Source organism: Sinohyriopsis cumingii, chromosome 15 (genome assembly GCF_028554795.1).
Source record: "Sinohyriopsis cumingii isolate HCF-2022 chromosome 15, ASM2855479v2, whole genome shotgun sequence".
Taxonomy (NCBI): domain Eukaryota; kingdom Metazoa; phylum Mollusca; class Bivalvia; order Unionida; family Unionidae; genus Sinohyriopsis; species Sinohyriopsis cumingii.
In genome coordinates this window covers 127,554,643-127,573,786 of record NC_142975.1, presented here as the reverse complement: position 1 = coordinate 127,573,786, position 19,144 = coordinate 127,554,643, and the positions used below count along the sequence as shown (strand labels likewise).

Here is a 19,144-nt window from a genome sequence, read left to right as displayed (position 1 = left end):
TCTACAATTTCTAATGATTCCATCGCGAGATGCTTCATATTCATTAATAATTGGGTGTTTTGTAAATTCATTTCTTTCATTGCTACGATAATGGAGTATTCAGATATATTTGCAGAAAAATCTAATATTTTTCTGCTTCTTATTTACAACAATATTTAGTGAATCATAATTTTATTACTGCAGAATAATTGTATTAATGATGTTGATTTTATCAGAAAAAATCTAAGAATTTTATGGATTTTGACTAAATTTCATCATTTTCCATTGCTATATGTATGTCTGGAAATTTGTCTATAAAATCCTTGATACTTATATCAGTTCTGTGTTTTATTTTATAATACCCTATTAGTTCTGGACAATTGTATCCCCATATTGCGCACATAATTGTGTTTATTCTCGCAATCCACATTTACAATTTAAACATGAGATTGGTCCTTTGCTTCCACGTTTCACGTACTGTGCGTAAGATGCACAATTTTCATTTACACAGTTACGATTACACAAAATCCGCCACACCAATTAACAACCAACTTCATTTTTTTATGTCAGGTCATTATAATAACACAGAAAAGTATTAATTTGATATACACTTGCTTAAGTATTATATGGATAAATCCCTTTCATTTGTCCTTAACGGTGTTGTTTACAGATTTTATCTTCATCGTAAATCACAATTGTCGGTATTAAGATCGTTAGGTAAGTCATCAGTAAATAAACATTTTATTGAAAATATTCGTAAAGCAAAACAAGAATTTCAAAGAGATGGTGCAACTCATGTATAGACAACATTTAATTTGTTAATAACGGAAAGATTGTTGTTGATGCTAGAATCAATAATGATCGAGCAGAAAATATTATTAATTTTCGCGACGATCGATTATATTTTTTTAGAATAAAATTTACTGAAGCGGTAGATACCGCGGAAGACGTTACGTTACTTTGATTATCAGTGACAAACGTGACCCTGTCCGTCTTCAGACTGGAAATATTGTTACGTAAAATAAAAATTCAATACAAGTATTAGTAAACTGTAATTTAAACGAGCGTATCCTGAAACTGCAGTTGTTTATACGATATATCCCATAAATGATAAACCTACCGTTAGGGATCTCAAACCAATGACATTTTTTAAACTAAATTGTGTAGCCGAACGAGTAATGGAACACTTCACAAACGCGATACGTGGAAGGATTTAAGCCCTAAAAAAATAAATGAGTGGGCATCGACAGTTAAAGATACTGGCGAATCTATCAAAAGGTGTTGCTGAACTGAGAAAGAAATTAAAATTCCCATTAACAGTAAGAACAATAACTGATGAAATTTTGTACGAATCAAAATATAAATCGAAAGAAGCTCCGATAAATATTTTGATCATAATGCGCATGTGTGGACATCGGAGGTGACAATATTTCTACCAGATAGAACCGTTAGATTTTACCAAGGAAATATATTTGATTGTATTAACCAGATTAGTAAGAATGATCCTGTATCGGCGTGGTTATTTCAGAATTCTGAAGAAAATCATGACTAATTAATAAACTTGATGGAAGCATCTGTATTGAAGAAAATAAGTTTGTTCAGTTTGTAAGACCGAATGGCGACATATATCGAGCAGATGTTTTTTTTTTTCATAGAAAAATGAATGATCTTGCGTGAAAGTACGTAGTTTGGCAAACACGTTTAAAAAATTATGTGGGATCCAGTAGTATTATTATGATGTATGCTTGATGTAAAAATACTGATATCACTAAGGGTGAGTAAAGCAATAATATCATATAAATCACAGACACAAATTTGGCTACTGGAAGAGAAATAATGATTTTTGGATTCTGAGGATGAAGATAAAATCGATTACGAAGATGAACTTGCTAAGGATCTCGGTAGAAAAAAAATAGATACGTTCACACAAGGAGGATCACGCAGTGATAAACGACGTAGTTATCGATTAGTTATCGACGATGAAGAACTAGATTTTATATAAATAATACCTATATTAACCGAAAAGCAGTTTACATGTCGAAACTGAATTAGGTACAATTGTGAGTTATATTGATGACGAATCACCACAATTTACTCATTTAATATTTTCAATGCTAGCGTAAGTTTCGATAAATCTAGTATCGATGGAGAATATTTCCTAAACTCGCTGTAAGACGAGCTACAGGTGGACTTTATATAGCCAAGAAACACAAACCAGTTGAAACAACTGAATATTGACACTAAATCATCATGGGGTGGATGGAGAATAAAACGAGAATAGTTACACAGCTTTGATAAAACAGCCGATGTCGAGTGTAAAAGTACTTATCGTGAAAATAATCAGATGTCAGTATCATCAGCACCATCGATAAATGATACCGTAACGATACATAAAAAAGGTTTATTTAAACTGACCGTGAGGATCAGGAAAGAAAACACGTGCGATTGAATTATTTCGTAAACAAGATATGATTGTATTAACCCTTACACATAGACTATCCAGGAAAATGAACAAACGAGGAGTTAAATCCCATACTTATCATAGGTTGTTTCGATGGAATGAAGATACATGGACTTTTGAACGAATGGGTGAGAAATATATTCCAAAGATTATTATCTAGGATGAAATATGTAGAGTGTCGCTGGAGACATTAAAAAAATTATTGATTGGTTGTTGACGAAATATACTGCTATGATAATGTGTGGCGATCATGGTCATCCACCACATTTGGTTGGATTGTCTCCACATGAATGGCTAGAAAAGTTTGTAGATTAGTATGAGGAGATAACTAATGATCATAGAGCGCTTGATCCAAAATTAAGAAAAGCTTAAAAAATTAATCAGACTACAACCAGGTAAGATTAAGTGTGAGGTAATACTTGTGGTAATTCCAGGAAGTCCTATGATTGATTATCTGCAAGTGTGGGGACCAGATGATTTAATAGTTGCGAGTAGATAATAGTTCGTGATACATTTCAACAACAACTATTTCTGATACATAAAGAAAAAGTGTCATATCTGCCTGTACCATTGTGCTATCGACCAGCAGATACTGTACGGCAAAATAACGATGTTGAGATTCCAGGCGGAGGAAGACAAAATCTTGTGTTAAATGACATTATTATAGTTCCCGTCAGAGTTGTTCAGAGCGTGTTAACGATGGACAAAACTTCATACGCTATTCCGATTCATTCGTCACAAGTATTAACTATTTCAGATATTACTATTTGGAGTGTTGATGATCGTATCGAATGGTAAAACTTAGTTTATCTCGCAGTGTCTCGAGTCAGAAGAATATCTCAGGTGCGAAGTTTTATCGTAACAGAAAATAATAATCAAACTGCTGACGACAACAGCGAAGTTGTTCCCGATGATGTAGTAAGAAAACGTTATAAACAGTGTGACAAAAAAAAAACCCCGCGAATTTGATCTCGATGCTGAATTTATCATGACGCTGAAACAACAACAGAATAATCATTATGCAAGGTGTAACATCTTAATGTTGAGGCAATATCCAAATAATAGTCCAAGACAGTTTACGGTAGATAGAATTAATAGAAGTCTTGGTTACACACGCGAAAATGTGGTGCTGACCTCTTTTGAAAGTAATCGAAGTCGAGGCGCCAGATCACAAAAGTGAACGCGGTGGTAATTATCTATCCTCAGGAATTACTTGTAATTGTTCACGTACAAATCCATGCTGAGGAGCAGTTGAATCTAGTCTGTAGATTGCAGATCTACCCGTAGATATAACAAAACTGGAAATGGTATGCGTCGTCACACGCCAAATAGTATCAGTTACCCTTTTTCTACCTTTTTCAAGTTCACCAGGTTCATATAAATATCTTACATTTACATTACCTAGTACTGGTTTTGAAAAGTCTTTTCGTTGTATTAGCATATTGTGATCGCATTAATGGGTTTCATAGAAATTGCACGAGTAATTTCATTATTTAACGCAGCTATCAAACTTGGTAGTCTTACAACTCATTCACGAGATATCATGTCTGTCTAAAATATTTTCTTCGCATACTGATGTCCAGACAATCGCTCAGCAAGTGTTCAGAGATGATAATGCACCATAAATTCCTTGCCAGGATCAACCTGTAACAACTGTGGCCATTGTAGACCACCTTGTGGTCCAGATCCTCGTTGATATATTCGTTGAAAAGCAGGTGCAACTTCAGATGTTGTTTTAGTTGATAGTGGTTCTGCTTCTTTATATCTACTTGCAACATCAACGAAAGTTAACGTGTATTTCTGTGTGCGTAATTGACGTACACCAATTTTGATGGTATCTTGTGGTAAAAATAAAATACCTGCTTGATGACTCTCACTGAGAGTGCTAACATCAAAATGTGTGTACTGAAACTATTTAGGTGGTGGTACCTAAATTTGCCATATTGCATCTCCTGCTAACCAATTTGCAGCAACAAAACATGTGACATTTGCTGCATCAGCAAGTTTACTAATCGCATCTCACCTTCACAAAATCCTATTATAATATAATAAATCGATTCCATTGTAATATTCTATTGATTAATTACCGGGACCTAGCACTAGCTTAACTTTAATCGCAGATCGTATTAGGAAGCTAGCAAGTTTTTCTCCAAGAGATTTATTTTTTATGGAATTTAACGAATGAATAAACTTGATATCTGCAATATATCGTTGTTGTAGATTTTGATCTTAATACGCTACATCATGAACTTGACATGGTTGATCAACAGCACATATTGGATAGTCTCCAGGTTTTGGTTCATCTCACTCGCCAAGTCATATATCTAGTCGGGTTCCAGGACCACAATAATTATATTCAGGAATATGTTTTTCTTCTGGATACTTAGCCCATAGAGATCCTGGTAATTTTCCCAGTGAAGCAGCAGTATCACCACCAGACACTTTGACCCTTGTCAGAGAGATAAATTTTATTATTTTGTACCAAATTTTACACACTTGTCTGTAAGTGCACGCTTTTTATTTGTTGTTATTATTGTTGTTAATCCACTTGTGAATGTGGTTGTTCTTCAAGGAACACAATATAAATTCATATTATTTATTATATTTGTACAACATGGATATCATTGATTTTTCAGCGACACGAAATGAAGTGTCTGTCAAATATCATCCAGCGCTACCAAATTTTATCAGAGCAATTATCATAGGTCCATCTCGATATGGGATGACGCAATTGTTGCATAATCGGATAATGAGATGGCTTATATGGGATCAATTATATTGAGTGGCACAATCTGTTGATGATCGGAGATGCTACTATGTGCTTAAAGATTTTAATGAAAATGCAAAATTATTCGATGAGAAATGTGATGACATTATTGATTTTATAACCGATATTGACTAGGCCCCATCTGAGTGTGACCTCGATGAATTTATTAATAATCTCGTATTATATGATAATATAATACTGGAAAAAAAACCAAATCCAACTCTGATATTTTCTCGTTGCAGGCACAAAAGGACGGATGTGATTTATGTTATTCAGCGATATACACAAATACCTAAAGGGATCAGAGATAACTGAAATATTTTAGTTGTGTTTAATGGAATTGATACACATACTCTGCGAAACATTCGTCAGACTTGGTGTTCAGTGTATATGGATATGATTAGATTTGAAATATTTGTCATAAATACAAGGTGCCCCATACGGATTTATAACAATACATTTACATGATCCTCGATTACGATATCGTGTAGGTCTTGATAACAGTTTTGGTTAAAGAAACAGCAGCAGGATAGACGAGACCTAAAATAAGTGTCCAGATAGTAAGCGATCGACAACGTTAAACGCAGTGATTTTGGCGTCATTTTTTGATTTCGAAGTAAGATCCATTTTCAGAAATAGGCACATAGAAATTGATTTTTTTCACCACTTTTTTGTATGGTTTATTTTCAAGATTGGACAGTTCCCCATATTGGTCTTTCCGCCCTCCCAGATGCTCTGGTATATTATTAATTACAATATTTCTATCTTTATAGTGTTGCAAATACCAAGTGGACAAACATTTCAACAGTTACATAGTGGATCTAACTTTAAATAGAATTATTATTGAATTAAGAAATACAGGAACAGATCGTAATCAGTCAGATATCATTAGTGGTGTTACTAGATAATACCCTTAAAATAAGTAACAGAAAACAGTGAACAACAACAAGCTTAATAAAACTTAATATAATATATTTCACTACAATACAAAGTGAAAATGAGGAAGACGAACTTACGGTATTGCGAATGAAACCGCAAAATAATCAAAGAATTACAGACACACATCCTAATAAGTAAAAGTCCTGAATAAAACTCAGTATAAGTCCCAAATAAATCCATAATTGAAGGCGACGACGTAGTTAGTATAGCTTGTAGAGTGTTGATGTGCCAGCAGTCTTTTGTTAAATAGCAGTAATTCCAGGTTTGAATTCAATATAAATTCCAGTGAATGTTTCTATCCAATAACTTTATCAGAGCACTTTAGTATTTCCAGAGAAAATAATCACTCGACTTCAATAATTTGAAGAAAATAAAAATCATTGCAATTGGTTACAACATAACACAACTTGAAAGCGCTATATATTAAACACGAATGACACATTCCTCACAATTAGAAGATCATATAGTTCTATGCTTGACCTCAGGTCACAATTAGGATGTTCTAAAAAAATTCCCTAAGGAAAATAATCTTCTGGTATGATCCTGATGCTAACAAAATCAAAACCATAACCTGAAAATTCACTTAGGACATTCCAAAAGCCTGACCCAAATCAACATATTAACATATTCTATTGATAAAGATTCTGATATTAAGTCCATACACGGAGAGAATAATTTAGCTATGTGTTAGTTGTTTACATAAAACTACATAAAGAGGTCAAACAGGTTCAGTAGAAAAGAACTATGTTTTAGTGAAGGTCAAGTCCAGCATACAATGTTACATTATAATAGCGTGTAATGAAATTTAAAAAGTAAAACTAACAAGTAAACAATTAAATTATATAAACAGAGCACTTCCCCTCATAAAGAAAAAGAAAGATTTATGCAATAAAGCTTACTTTTTACTAGAAGTCAAATAAACATGTAGTAACGAAAAACTACATAAGATGAAATCTTATGAATTTCACAAAATATACATGAAACAATATATTTATATACACGTAAATATACATCTGCTATTATATTGTCTTTTCCCTTGATGTGCCTAATGTCAAGATTATATTCCTGCAACATCAAACTCGACCTTAATGATCTCTGATTTGCATTTGATCTTGCTGATGAAAGAAAAGGGTTTGTGATCATTGATCAAAATAATTGGAGAAAGATCTGAACTAACGAATATTTCAAAGTGTTGTAATGCTAATACCAAAGCCAAACACTCCTTCTCGATTGTGGAATAATTTCTCTGCTGCTTATTTAATTTCTTTACACAATAGCACACTGGATAATCTACGCTATTTTTGACTTCTTTAATTAATACTGTTCCAACCCCAACATCACTTGCATGATCAGGCAATTTAAATGATTGAAATTTGGAGCTGAAAGAACTGGTGCACTCTTAAGTATGGTCTTTAACTTATCAAAAGCCTCCTGACATTTTTAAGACCAATGAAACTTGGGGATTCTTAGCTCAGTAAATTTGTCAGGAACTCAGCAATGATGGAAAAGTGGAACAAAAATTTCCGAGAGTATCCAGCCATACTCAAAAAACACATCAGCTGCCGTTTACTGATAGGCACAGGGAATTCAGAGATAGTCTTCCACTTAGTATCTATAGGTTTAACTTGTCCTATTCCCACGACATGTCATAGAAACGTATCACAAGCAAAACAAAACTCACTTTTCGATAAATAAATTGTCAAATTTGAAACATTAAATCTGGCAAAGAATTTCCGAATTGTCGCTAAATGATCTGTACAGTTGTCGTTGTAGATGATGAAAACATCACTGTAAACATCACAATTATCTAGACCAGATGTAATCAATCTTCATTAAACGTTGAAAAGTACTAGGGGAACCTTTCATCACAAAAGGCATTACTTTATATTGATAAAGTCCATCTGGAGTCACGCATGCCGAAATTTCCTTTGCCCTTTCCGTCAATGTAATTTGTCAAAATCCTTTCAGAAGGTCAAATTTGTTGACATACTTTGCATATCCAATTTTATCGATGCAGTCATCGATTCCTCGTAATGGAAATGAATCTATTTTAGTCAAACATTTCACCTTTCTATAATCAATGTGCAGCGGAAAGTATTATCTGTTTTAGGAACAATTATACATCGGGAACTCCAGTCACTTTTACTCGTTTCTATCAAATCATTCTCTAGCAAATACTGAATTTCGTTTCTCAAACATTCCTGCTTGAATGGATTCATCATGTACGGGTTTTCTTTCACAGGTGTGAATTTTACAATTTCAATGTCATGGTAGATTTGATTTGTTCTTGTATGAACTTCTGGAAATAAGTGCTCATATTCAAGTAATCACTGCTTTAGTTCATTCTTTTCTTGTTGCTGCAGATGTGAAAGTTTCTGGTCAGATTATTAAAACTTCCTGAATTCCGAAGATTTGTTACTCCAAAGTAAACTGATTCCGATTGCATTCTATCGCTTTTATCCTTAGTGTGTTGGACAGGTACAACTAAATGAATTGCATGCTTAACCTGGCTATCGCTATCAACATACTCCTTTGACATATTTATATGGTAAATTTGTTTTTGTTTTGGGCCTCCCAGGAGTATTTATGATTTAATTTAAGTCATGTACTTTTTTTCAACTGTGTAAGGACCATAATATTTATCATGAAGAGAATTTTGTGGTACGGGTAAGAGAGCCAGAACTCTATCACCAGGCTTAAAACTCCTTTCCTTTATATTTGTATCATACCTTAAGTTCATATTTGACTGAGTACAGTGCAGTGTAGTTTATGCGACCTCAGAATCCTTTGACAACTTATACTTTAATTGGAAACATAATCGAGAAGAGATTAATCTCGGCATCTTCATTAGAAAGAAGTTTCTCTTTTAACAAATTTAACGGTCCACGCACAAAAACTAGTTCAATGGGACTGAATCCTTAATATTTTGTTAAACTGATCCCCTAACAGAAAACAATAGTAAATGAACACCGTCTTCCCAATTACCTGTATCAAAACAATGTGACCGAATCATATTTTTCAAAGTTTGATGAAATCGTTTTAAATCTCCTCTATTCTCAGGGTGATAGGCAGAAGACTTGAATTGTTGGATGCCTATTTCGTACATAACTTGCTGGAATATTCCAGACATAAAATTTGGCCCTTGATCATATTGGACAGATGTAGGAAGGCCAAATTGAGTAAAACACTTTATCAAAGCTTTGACTAACGATTTCGTTTCAAAATTACTCATAGGATTTGCCTGTGGGAATCTTGTTGACTCACATATTATGGTCAACAAATATTGGTTACCTGACTTAGTCTTAGGTAAGGGACCGATACAATCTACCAGTATTCTGCTAAATGGTTGGTCAAATGCAGGAATAGTTTGCAGATGAGCCTGATGTATCTTCTAATTGGGGTTTCCTTCCATTTGACATGTGTGATAAGATCTGCAGTATTTACAAACATCACTTTTAATTTTTGGCTGATAGAAGTTATTCAAAATCTTGTGATCAGACTTATTAATCCCTAAAAGATCAGCCACAGGAGTGTATGGGCTAGACTAACAATTTCCTGTTTTTACGGTTTTGGAATTACAATTTGATAGTTCAATGACCACTCGTCACCCGCGGATACCTCAGGTGTCTACATTTTCATATGAGAATCCAATTTTCAACGAAATAACAAACAGGTTCTTCTATGGCTTGTGTTTCACTAATGGCCTTTTGAAGCAAACATGAGATCGCATGATTCTTTTCCTGTTTGATGACAAGTGATTGTCGTTTGTCACTCTGATAAGAATAAAGAGAATGAGTAGTTGAAAGAGGATCACTGTGATCACTATTCTTTAATTGATCCAAACAAAAAGTGAAAATGACCTCATCAAAAATCCGACCAATACATGTGTCAGCTAAAGGAATACTTCTTGATCAACATCATTCTCAAGATCTTTCTTTGATACAGCTCTAATAACTGCACAACCTGGGTATTAATCAGGAATTTCTTTTTCAATACGATCAGCCTTGTGATCCAAACATTGCTTGTCAGTTGCAAGTGTGTTAATCACAATCTTATTTTCACCTAGATCATTGCCTAGTATTAAATGAGTGCACTCAATGGGTAAAAAAATCATTGTTCTCAGAAAAAGGCAAAGTAGCTGATAATAAAAGAGTTTGAGAAGCTCCTGTGTCCCTTTAAACTTTAAATAAGTATATGATTGGCCGAATCACCCATGAGTGATATAGAACCCTTCAACATGAATTGACACATCGATAAATACCCAACCATGATCATCAAATCCTTATAATTCCAATTTCCTTTCCTTCTGTCATCATACTAGCAGATTTCACTTTTAGGTAGCTCGAAGTTTTCTTTCAGTAGTCAGGTGTAGTCCATTTTCATGTAGTAATATATGGTAGAGCATTAGAGTGGGTCATGACAGTTATATAAGGAGCTTGTTATGATATTTTTTTTTTAAATTTCAAGAAATGGCTGATGCTATTTAAACTAGGTGTTGTTTTTTATTTTGTTGTTCTTGCTTTGTCCGCTTTTCGATCTTTCAAAGGCCAACTCGTGTATATTTTAGTGAGATCCTCTTCTCGTCAAATGAAACTGACATTTGATAGCTCCTGGAACATGTTATCGAAGCGAAATGCAACAAATTCTGAATATTGGCTTCTAAAGCCTGCCATATGCCTTCTTTTGCAAAAGAGAGAGTATTGGAATGCAGGAAGGCCTGTGCAATTGCATTGTTTTAACTTCTAATGGGCGATTTGAATCTGAAGGTTGTAAATTTTGATGGGAACTTACAGGGGTGTGTAGGTGCGGGTTTTGTTATTATTGTCATGTAAGGTGTTGATATACATACAACTTCACATAAAATGAGCTGGAGACAAGGAACCAAAGTAGTCCGCAACATTTATCGTGTGTAAAAATTTCCAGATCAGTAACACGTTATCGTTTACATCCAATCAAGTTGTAGAAAACGCGGTCAATTCATCCAAATTCGAATTATAACATTTTATTAAAATCTTGGGCGAAACAACATATGAAACAAATGGACTAGTTAGGCAATTTTAATACACAGTAAATATGACAAAGGAAGATTACATTAAACATAAGCCATCAACGATCTGTCACATATAAATAAATTTGGAAACATTAAATGTAAAATCGTTGCAAATTGCGTGACGTTATTTAGTAACAAATGTATTTTATTTTAGCTGGCAGGTTCCAACTATTTAGAAACTGCCAATTACATTTCATTAAAATCTTTCTCATGAAAATGCAGATTAAAATATATCAGTTAAAAATTAAAACTGTGGACAAATATTGATACGCGTTTACTTGAGAAAACACTAAAAATAGGTGGTATATAAATGTTTTGGAGTTTTAGAAATTGATTACTTAATAGTGAAAAATCAACAAAATTCGAATTTGATGATAAAGAAAAAGTAGATCATATTTAAATTATGTATAAAATAAATTATGAAAAGTAATAAAATTACGCCGCATGTAAAACTTTAACGAAATATCCTGATTAAAACGGTTCATAAAACATAGCATCAAATTGAAAGTTGATTAAATGTGGCTATTATATTCAATCTTATGTAAAATAGTGCATATAGAAAAACAATGGAAAATTTGCCACGTTGCCATTTTTTCAGTCTTACAATCAAGGTAGTGTACAGAAAGACAGTGGCAAATTTAGCATGAGGCCATTCTTTTCAGTCTTACATTTAAGACATTATATAGATAAACAATGGAAAATTTATCATGAAGCCATTCATTTCAATCTTACGTTTAAGGCAGTATATAGCCAAACAATTGAAATTTTAACACGTGGCCATTCATTTCAATCTTACGTTTAAGGCAGTACATAGATAAAGAATGTTAAATTTATCATGAGGCCATTCTTTTTAGTTTTAAGATTAAGGTAGTATATAGACAAACACTGGAAAATTTACCTTGTGGCCATTCATTGCAATCTTACGTTTAAGGCAATATATACAGAAACAATGGAAAAATTACCACGTGGCCATTATTTTCTGTCTTACGTTTAAGGCAGTATATAGATAAATAATGGAAAATTTACCACGTGGCCATTCGTTTCAGTCTTACATTTAAGGCATTAAATAGATAAACAATGGAAAATTTACCATGAGGTCATTCTTTCCAGTCTTACGATTAAGGCAGTATGCAGACAAACAATGGAATATTTACCACGTGGCCATTCATTTCAGTCTTAAGTTTAAGGCATTATATAGACAAACAATGGAAAATTTACCACTTTGCCATTTATTTCACTCTTACGTTTAAGCTAGTATCTAGACAAACAATGGAAAAGTTACAATATAACCATTCATTTCAGTCTTACGATTAAAGCAGTATATAGATAAACAATGGAAAATTTACCACGTGGCCACTCTTGTCAGTCTTAGAATTAAGGCGACATAAAGATAAAGAATATAAAATTACCGTCTGGACATTATTTTCAGTCTTACGATTAATGCAGTATATAGACAAATTATGGAATAGTTACCGCGTGGCCATTCATTTCCGTCTTACGTTTAAGGCAGTTAATAGAAAAACAGTGGAAAATGTATCACGTGGCCATTCATTTCAGTCTTACGTTTAAGGCATTGTATGGAGAAACAATGGAAAATTTACCGCGTGGCCATTTATTTTACTCTTACGTTTAAGGCATTATCAAGACAAGCAATGGACAATTTACCACGTCGTTATTTGATTCAATCTTACCGTTAAGGCATTATATAGACAAACAAGGGAAAATTTACAATGTGACCTTTCTTTTCAGTCTTAGAAATAAGACAGGAGATAGATAAACAATATACTGTATAATACAATTTACCATCAGGCCATTCTTTTCAGTCTTACAATTAGGCAGCATATAGATAAACAATAGAAAATTAACCATGAGACCATTCTTTTCGGTCTTACGATTAAGGCAGTATATAGATAAACAATAGAAAATTTATCACGTGGCCATTCACTTCATTCTTACGAGTAAAGCAGTATATCAACAATGGAAAATTTAGCACGTTGCCATTCTTGTCAGTCTTAGAATTAAGGCTTACAGGTAAACAACGGAAAATGTACCATCTGGCCATTCTTTTCAGTCTTACGATTAAGGCAGCGTGTTGATAAACAATGGAAAATTTACTATGAGGCCTTTCTTTTCAATCTTACCATTAGGGCAGTATAAAGATAAACAATGGAAAATTTACCATGAGGCCATTCTTTCCAATCTTACGAGTAATGCAGTATGTGGAAGAACAATAGAAAATGCTAGTAGCACAATGTATCTGCAAAGACGCTGATGAGAACAAGACAGCATAACAAAATTATTTGCAAAATCAAATTATTCACGAAAGATTTTGAATGAGAATCTAATTGTGATTGACAATGTAAAGACTAAACAACCGATTTTTTACTTGGCTCTTTGGTTTTCGATTTTATGGGAAATATTTAAAAGTTTAAACATGAATAGAATAACAATTTTATAAAAGAAATAGTTAGTTTGAAATAATAAAAAAATATTTTAGGCTGATTAAGTATATAAAACTGACTAGATGGTGTCATATAGTCTCTCATTAATAATATTGCCAATAAAACTATTATGACTGGTTTGTGATAAATCAATTCAGTTAACAAAGCCAGCCTTGCTCCATGTGGTTTGTGGTTAAGATCTCTTTTAACGTAGATTTAATAATTTTACAGTCATATCGCTACGATATCTGCGGTGTGGCAGGTTAAAGTAATGTATAGCACTGAGGGATCATGCCGCAGACATATAGCATGATGTCCCACCCAGTTAAATTATCCTGACACCAGGCCGACCAGTCCTAACACTAATCGCTTAATGCTGAGCGCCTAGCGAGGCAGCTGTTAGTACCATTTTAAAATGTCTTTGTTATGACTCGACCGTGGTTCGAACCAACAACCTACCGCATCCTTGGCGGATGCTCTATCCACTAGACCACCGTACTCCATGTAATCGTTAATCTAGCTGTGTTGTTTTGAATGTATGGACATGTGGCCTTCGCTTATTCTGAATGAAAGTTGTTGTATGTATAAGTCGTATATGTAGAAAATCATGGTATCTATACAACGTATATGTACAACAACATTCATTAAGAATACATGGAGCAAGACTGGCTTTGTTAACTGAACTGATTTACCACATCCAGACTGTTACCATTTTATAACAGGCATTTACCTTACGATTTTCATCCTATCTGTTACCATTAAATGACATGAATTTGGATTATGAGATTCGTCCTAATTTATAACATTTTATAACAGGTATTTGCAATACGATATTCATCCAAACTGTTATCATTTAATGACATGAATTTGCAAAACTTAACACATTTTTGCCATCTAATTCTCTTAATACAGCAGCTTTCGAAGTATTTTGCTAACTTGGAGAATATACTTCGGGAAACAAATTTGAGATTTTCTAATTTGTCTCTATACTAATAACGATATATTTCATAAAAAATATATAACATTTGGTAACGTGATGTGATTAAAAATGAAAAGGGGTATTTTAACATCTGTACATTGTCGTTTAGTTGCAAATAGTTTCAAGAATCCACATATCTTATTTCCTTTTCCAGACATAATTAGCATTGATATCAAAGAATGCCATTCACCATAATTGTTGTTTGCTTTATTCCAGAACTCTCAGATGTTATGAATTCCTCTTCAAAACTGGAAGATAACAAATATTAAATTTAATCCACGTTTCTCTGGCCATTACCACTATAAGTAAACAACATTTTAATTCTGACAACCCCGCTAAGATTATCGAAGACATACTCAATAAATTTAAAGGAGATGAATAAACGAAAAATGATACTGACCCAACGGAATTAATTATACATGAAATAATATTAACTAAATGATTATCAAGATGAAATTACGAATACCTTCATCGTTTGTTTTCTCTCAGAACAAATAAAACTACATTAATGTTCCCTTTCCTTTGATTTATTTTGTGTTTTTTCAAAAATCTATTATACCTAATACAATGAGTATCATTATATATATATATATATATATATATATATATATATATATATATATATATATATATATATATATATATATATTGTTTCTGACTTTTTAAAAAATTTTATATCTAAATAAAATATATTTCACATAAATGCTTTTTCTTGCAAGATAGCAACCTTACATAATATACACATTACAGATAAATATAAGCAACATGTGAATCGCAAGACTGACACATTTTCTGATTTTCATTCATCACTATATCCTTGAAACTGATAAGTGAACTACTTTGATCTCCTACTGCGAGCATAGTGCACAAACAGTCGCAACACGTCCAGACTTTCGTCATCACTTGGACAATCTTTCACAATAATCAAGATAAACATTGATTGCAATACATTTATGTACTACAACGAGTAGCTGTTAAGCGTCCTGCAGACGGGCTGTTTCGCACGGATCGACTAGGATGTACTCGTGTCTTCTTTAGTCAAATTCAGTGTCGAGAAACCGCTGTTATAACTCTGTAAGTTGTTACGAATTCACATTTGCAACATTATTCTGAAGGCATATCAACTTTGGATCAAAGTTTTATCGAGGACTGCATTATTATTTGTTTTTAGTCTCAAAGTTGAATCGAGGACTATTATATTATTTGTTTTAGTCTCCAGGTTGAATCGAGGACTACTACATTATTTGTTTTAGTCTCAAAGTTGAATCGAGGACTACTACATTAAACCATTCAACCACTGCTAACTGAAAACTAAAATGTGTTTAAAAGGTATTTCAAAGTGTATATTTAATTTTTCAGTTTAAGCATAACCTTTGACGCTATATTTTGAGGTAAGAAAATGTTTAACTGATGTTTTTGCTGTTTGAAAACTACATAAGTATTCACCACAAAGCATGCTTACTTCGACCCACGTTTTTCATTCAGAAATGTCAGGAAAGAATCCTTCCTTATGTAGTGTAGGATTGGAAAATTGGACACTCGGGATCAAAATTGTGCGTCAGATACCCGACAATGCCTCGCGTCAGACGCAAAGATCTGATTTTCTGATGGAATTTTGCTATGGTAAACCGGTCACACGAAGGACTAAAGCAATCTCTATTCACATGCGAGACAATAATATATTTTTGTCTATCATTAAATCTGATGAAAGTGTTATTCAAGACGGCATGAACGACAATTTAAAGCCTAAATCCGCGAATATAATAATCTTTGCACGTTTATGGGTTATTTCATCTTCGCTAGCCAAGGTTCCGATAACCCTATCTACACCCTGGCAGACTGAACAGAGATATTGGTGCTTGTTCTAGCGACATCTGTTGGATTTGATGAGTTGCATCCCTTAGTATTTAATGCCAACTAATCCATATCGTGATGCATTTGTACATCGGCCGAAAACGGTGGGGGCAATTGATCTAAAACAGATACTTTTTTAAGTTTAACATAGAAAGTATGACTGTACCAGAGGGAAGCCATTACAGATGCATTTGAGTGAAAGGCACTTGTGCAAACACGGACCGGCACTGGAAAATTGCTTATTTATTAGTCCATTCAAGTTGCGTGCTCCCCTTGTCTCGATTACATAGGAACAATGTTAAAATTTTAACAACTTAATTTTAATTAAATGCGGTGGCTTGCCGCCGCATCCAATGAAATTCACAGACCCAAATAACAGAAATGTCTGCTCGTTATGCCAGGTGTAGATAGACTTATCGGAACCTTAGCTAGCGAAGATGGGGTTATGCTAAAATATAACATTTATTTCGTAAGTGGGATATAACGCCTGGAACATTATTCCAAAACATCAGTGCAAAATATTCAATTAATTAAATATAAATCATTAAACATAAAATGTATACGTCGTATTCGTGTGATCATACCGTTAAATTGAAACTGTCACCGCCTCTGGAAGAGTATGCCCAAGAGATTCGATTTCGGAACCTGTAGTAGCCATTCCTTCCTCTTAGATATCGCTAACTGCTTGCCTGTGATCTTTCTCGAATCTTTTATGAAATCTTAGTTTCCAGACGCGCACTTTAGCAACAAAAACTGCCAGAAGGCTGCCTAAAATGAACACAGCTATGTACAACAAAGAGGCAGCGTGTTCTTCAATCATCCTTGTCATGTTTGTGTCCTGAAATGAAAATTTTATTAATCAGATACAGTAATGAAGTTCTACTAGACATGATAACACGTAAAAGCAATATAATGTTAATAACGAAATGCGGTAATGAAGTTAGACCAGACATTATCAACCGTAAACGCAACAGAATGTTAATAGTCAAAAAACGGTAATGAAGTTCTACCAGACATTATAACACATAAACGCAGTAGAATGTTAATAGTCAAAATACAGTATCTAAGTTCTACCAGACATTATAACACGTAAACGCAGTAGAATATTAATAGTCACAACACGGTAAGGAAGTCCTACCCTACACGTAAATGCATATGGCATTCAGTGTATGCTGTCAATACACTCATATCATCAGCAAAGGGAACAAGTAAACGGGATGAGTACCATTATAGTTGATTATAGCGTCCATAGTCGCGCGTTTCAGATCCAACAACAAACGTCATGGACCCAGATCTGTCTCTCTGTGTGTGCGTTGGATTTTTGACGTAGATTTAACAATTTTTCAGTCATATCGCTCCGATGTCTGCATTGTGACAGCATATAGTGATGTCTTGCACTGGTGCACTATGCCGCAGACAAAGTAGCATAATGTCCCACCAAGTCACATTATCCTGATACCAGGCCGACTAGTCTTAACGCCAACCTAGGCAAGCGAGACAGCTGCTAGCACCATTTGTTTTAGTTTTTGTATGACTCGTCCGGGGTTCGAAACCGCGAGCTTCACCATTCGAGGCGGACGTTCTAACCACTAAGCCACCGGAGCGGTCCCCAGATCTACAATCGCATAATCCTGATCTGGACTCGGCAGTTTGATGGAGTCCTCATTAGGACAGACAATATAGACTCTGCACTAAATAACCTAATCGTGTTGCTGTGCTGTCAAACACAAAACTAATCCAAACCATCGATGAACCTTATCATCAAACAAACTAGCAACCTATCTTTATGAAATATATCAACGCAGTGGATGACCCGGAAGTATCTTTAAAGGGCGTTAGCAACTTAGGTACGGAATCTGTAGGACGGGATTCCCAGTGGGGGTGGAGGTGGGGGTGGAACGGGGGGGGGGGGGGGCAAAGCTCCAAAAGCCAATAACATTTAAGTGTTTCCATGGAATAATTTAAAAATCTCAACTTTTGTTTTGATACCTTTCTCTTTTTTTGAGGGGGTAGGTCGGTATCGCGACGGCTTCTACCCCCACCCCATTGTATGACCCATCCATGTAATCAGTCCAGTAAATAACCTATGTAGGTAAGAAGATAGGTTGGTAAGTATAGGTGTGGATTGGTGGGAGCATGGACGTGTGGATGGATAGATTCCTTCATGGACTACCTGCCAAATATGTTTGCATACGAAGGTCACGAACCTTTCAGTTTTAAAACATGCCTTAGATGCAATGGGCTTGAATCAAATTTCACATCTACATATATGTAAAATACAAGTTTTAGCTTAATATATTCCCTGACATTATATCAAGTATGTACCTGAACGTTAAATGCACACTATATGATACCGAATTATATTATGCTACTAGTGTGACAGTTTTCTCACAATGTTTTGAACACAACATTGAAGTCCTGAGCTATATTTAAGTATTTCGTACCTATTTTTATCCCGTTGCGTATACAACGAGTGAGTCATACGTTATAGGCCATCATCATCATCATCATCACCATGCCAATCCAGTTACATGCACATCTCACTGGCATGAAAAACCTGTCGACATATTAAAAGAACGCTTGATAAGAGCTTAGAATGATAAAAGGAAAACAATTCTATTTTAAGTAATTTCAGCACACATCAAAAGGCAGTGCTCTGTTAAGATATACATGA

At 34.2% G+C, this 19,144-nt stretch overlaps 1 long non-coding RNA gene across 1 annotated transcript; it reads right to left on the bottom strand.

The window, feature by feature from the left end:
* Positions 1-12,474: 12,474 nt before the first annotated feature.
* On the bottom strand, positions 12,475-18,863 carry LOC149782728 (uncharacterized). Its single transcript, XR_016414614.1, has 3 exons — positions 18,796-18,863; positions 17,055-17,308; positions 12,475-14,864 (listed from the first exon to the last, which is right to left on the bottom strand). It is a non-coding gene; the product is annotated as an uncharacterized LOC149782728 (long non-coding RNA).
* Positions 18,864-19,144: the final 281 nt, after the last annotated feature.